The sequence below is a fragment of the Octodon degus genome, unplaced genomic scaffold, assembly GCF_000260255.1.
Source record: "Octodon degus isolate 3935 unplaced genomic scaffold, OctDeg1.0 scaffold00004, whole genome shotgun sequence".
Classification (NCBI taxonomy): domain Eukaryota; kingdom Metazoa; phylum Chordata; class Mammalia; order Rodentia; family Octodontidae; genus Octodon; species Octodon degus.
This window is the reverse complement of record NW_004524580.1, coordinates 1,238,948-1,243,400: the sequence shown is the minus strand read 5'-3', so window position 1 is coordinate 1,243,400 and position 4,453 is coordinate 1,238,948. Positions and strand designations below refer to the sequence as shown.

General features: G+C 40.6%; 1 pseudogene; it reads right to left on the bottom strand.

Moving 5' to 3' along the window:
- Nucleotides 1-1,924: 1,924 nt before the first annotated feature.
- Nucleotides 1,925-4,058, bottom strand: LOC101584698 (annotated as a pseudogene).
- Between the last annotated feature and the right edge of the window lie 395 nt (nucleotides 4,059-4,453).

Below are 4,453 nucleotides of genomic sequence, written 5' to 3'. Positions count from 1 at the left end.
TAGCAGGTATTCTTTCTGTAGTTTTCAGTAAATCACTTGTAAATAACTGAACTATGTATCTGTAGTCTTTACTAGAATTGAAATTGATATTATATATATTTTAGGTAAGCCATTGTCTTTCAACCTAATGAATAGCATCACTTAATAAAACAAGGTGAATTGAAATATATTTCTCAATTCCAAGTAGAGTTATTAGTTACATAGTTTTGATTTTGTTTTGTTTTTACAGTGTGGGAGGTATAGGCTACTAAAAACTTAAATTGTATTAATAGTTTTTTAATTGAGATTTCCCTCTAGCTTTGGTTATAATTTTCTTGGTGTATATACCTCAAAATGGTGATGTTGCATATGAAATTATAGGCCAGTCAAATAGCTCAGAGGATTGAAGCACCTGCAAGCAGGCACAGGGGTGAGGGGTTCGATCCCCCAGGCCTGCCATGCTGGCCCTGCTCCTGGGGCACACTGAGATGGCAATTGAGACTGGGCGTGGTGGCATGCACCTGTAATCCCAGCACTTGGGAGGCTGTAAATAGGATAATCACTACACATCTGACCTAGTAGTGAGACCCTTAATACTCTGTGGACCCTTCCCTAAAATACAGAGTAAATAAATAAATTAATTAATTAAATAAAATGATAAATGTAAATGTATGCATATTTAGAGACATGTGAGCATGTATTTTAATAGTTCCTTTGTTTACACACAACTTGTAGATTAGCAGTTGTTTTGCTCATATCCTAACTGGTTACCTGATATGCCTCAACATAATAATATTCTATAAAACATATAATATCAACTGTTTAGGGCTGGCTAAATAGCTCAGTGGATTAAAGTACGTGCAAGCAGGCACAGGGCCTGGGGGTTTGATCCCCGGGCCTGCCATGCCAGTCCCATCCTGGCATATGCTGAGAGGGCAATTGAAACTGGGCATGGTGGCATGTGCCTGTAATCCCAGCTCTTGGGAGGCTGTAACAGGCAGATCACTAGGAGTCTGCTCTAGCAGTGAGACCCTGAACACCTGGTAGACCCATCCCTAAAATACAAAAAATATATATATATTTATTTTTGGGCTAGGGCAATAGCTCAGTAGAATAAGCACTTGCTTGGCAAGCTATAGGTCCTGAGTTCAATCCCCGGTACTGCAAAAAATAAAAAAATAAAATCAACTGTTTTCCTTTCATGTTGCAGTCAATACTATGATTTACATACAATTTTGGTTTTTTACCATCACCATTTTATTAGTCATCCTTATATTGTTATAACTTTTAATTTGGTGGTAATTTCACAACAATTTATACCAAAAAATGAGCCAATGCTACTGTGAGTTTCTGATTGTATCAAATCAGATTGTTCATGCTTTGTCCAATAATGGATCTTATGAACAGCAAAAAAAAAAATCATCTATTAAAGGATAGGACTACAGGAGATTTTTTAAAATCTTTGGGCTCTGTAGTTTTGAAATTTGTATAATGAGCATATATAGATTTTATGAAGATAAGGATAAAGAATTATATAAATATGTGTAATTAGATATATTAACCCTGAATAATCTCTTATTCTTGACTCCAGGAGAGGAAAAATGAGGAATGATAACAAAGGGAAGACAAGTCAAGCAGAAGACCCAATACTATTATGGGCTACTGAACTCTTTTAAAATATTTTGCTGAGTTTACACACCTATAATAACTGTCCTACCAATTTGGTTTGAAACTGTCTCATTGCTATTTGTTCCTCAATAAAATTATGGAAAAAAAAGGGAAGACAAAAAAGTAGGTAACAAATTTATGATACAATTTTTTTTTAGAGATTTAAACACATTTATTCAGTCCTATTCCCACCTTCCCACCAGTGATGTTAAACGGACTCTTCAATTTATAAAGGCTTTCAGTGGTCTCGTTGCTTTATTTGCAATCAATCCTCTCTGAGAAAAATTATCCTGACTGCATGACCTGAAGTGCTCTTGCTTGGTCTGAAATACTACATAGATACTTTATTTTTATAAAACAGCCTTTTTGGTTCTTTATGTGCTTTTATTTCAATTAACTGATAAAAAGAAAGGGGAGCTGATTAGCATTTTCCATCCCAATATCACCTATCTGCCCAGCTAAAAATTCTTCATTCAATCTGTTTCTTTTCAGTCTCCTATTTGCTAAAGTTGGTGAAATTTGCGAAGGCATCTTGCTTGGGTTGCACAGTTTCAGAAGTCATGGCCATGGTGGGCACGCCCATGCCCACCACCCTTGTCAAACCCATCCCAGCAGCTGACATCCCCATGTTCATGTTCATGCCCATCATGCTCTGGTTCATCAGTGGAGCGTTCCCAAGAGGGGCCATTCCCATGGTGCCAGTCATCACACTGGGCATACTCATAGGCATGGGTCCCCCTAGAAAGGGGTTAGTTTGTGGCCAGACAGGAAGCATATTTGATGGAGAACTGAGGTTCACGGCTCCAAAACTTTGAGTCATCACATTCAGAGGCTGTTGCATATTTTGCTGCTGAATCATGGTATTGAGCGATGGCTGCTGGGGTTTGGATGACTGCATACCAGGTAGCAAGTTGTCTAGGCTGATGTTTACACTGGGGTCAGACCAAGTAGAAGGCAGGGTTTTGCTGACTGATTTCTGGACCATATCTGTATTCTCATTATAGAGAGGATTAGGCTTCTGCAGCACTGTGCTAACATTTTGCAAAGGCTCTGACCTTGACATGGGCAAACCAAGTCCTACAGTGTTAGTGCTCATCAAAAAATTCATACTCTGGGAAGATGTCATGGTTGTTTGGGCTGAGCCCATGAGATCAAACAGGTCTGAAGAACCCGAGGCAACTGGAGGTGGCCTTAATGCTGGCTGCGAGCTGCTGACAATTTCTACTGCTGGCTGGGAGGCACTGCCAAAGAGCTCACCACTGGAAGCTGTGGAGGCGCATAGGGCTTGGTTGAAGGCACTCCAGTCACCAAAGTCTCCATTCCCACTTGTTGCTTGGGAAGGGAAACTGCCTGATGCAGCAGCTGAGCCAAAGTCAGCAAATCCCCCAAATAAATCAGCTGATCCTCCTGCTGTGGACAGGCTGGTGGCATCAAACAGATCAACAAGGTCACCAGATGACTTGCTGCTAGGCACTGAAGTCCTAACTGAAGGCTGAGGTGTGTGGGTTGAAGCATTTAGATCTGAACTTGCTTTGTCCCCTGTGTAATGCACTGCCGCTCCAAGATCAGTGGTTTTGGAAGGATTTGCTGTGTGCTTGTGTCTAGTTGTGGTGGTCTCTGTGGCCTGTGTGATATGGATGTGCTTTGTCATCACAGTTTCTTCTTCATCTTTGAATTCACCTTTGGGAGACCTGCCTCTTCTTGCTTTCTTTTCTTCATCACTGTCACTGTATCTTTCTGGAAAATCTTCTCTATCTTTCCTCTGGAACTGGCTGATGGTGTCATCAATTATGCTTCCAATTTTATCACTCAGTTCACCTAATTTATCACTGAATGGGAAATCACTCTAGTTTTTATCCCATTTTGATTTGGGCCCAGGATCATATCTTTCACTGTATCTGAAGCCTCCAACACTGTCAGTGGAAACTCCAACATATTTGTCTTTGTTTTTCTTTGCTTTTTTTCCGCTCTTCACGAAGCCTGTCATCATCCTGAGCAAATTCAACCAATTTCTTCACCTTTTGGCTAATATTTATACCTTGATCCTTGCCATGTTCATCTACAAAGTGGTAATTTTCCAGGGATCTCAAATCATAAATGTGTTCTCTGGCACTTGTAACAACACGCTCTGATTCATTTCTTATGAGGTAAGTTAGAAGCAGCAAAGACTTATAAACTCTTCTCCAATTCTTTTTATTATCTTTTAACATTCGGGACCACAGCATGTTCATAGGTTATGGGAATTGTTTATACATAAGTGTAGCCTTGGCAATCTCTCCCATGAGTTGCCCAGAAGGTCCCCAAGGATCATCATTTGTTGCTTCTCAAACCTTAGACTCAATCTCTGAATAATTCATAACCACATTGGTGGCTTTGTCCACCAGCTCCTGAACCTTCCACATGTTCAACATCTTGCTCCATGCAGGCTGGGATGCTACCTCGGTCTCCGGCTTCCCATGGCCCCCAGGATACTTCCGTGCCAGGGCAGGTCCAGGCCCAGGTCACTGTCATCACCCACCGTCTGGAACTCCCCAAGTCAGCTCCTTCCCTTGCTACAGCCTTGGCACCACCCTGTGATACAAATTTAACTCGCCTTTTATTATCTGTTACTATGGAAATATGATAAGAAACATCATTGCTGCTATGTATCATCTAGAAAGTAATATACTGTACTTTTGCCAAAAATCTAAGATGCTTATGGCTTGAATCTTCCTGCTCTGTAATAAGACAGAAATTCATCTTACTTTTCTCAGTGTCAAACTCTGGGGTCACAGGAATTCTGGGGCAGATTAGGGTACAAAATAAG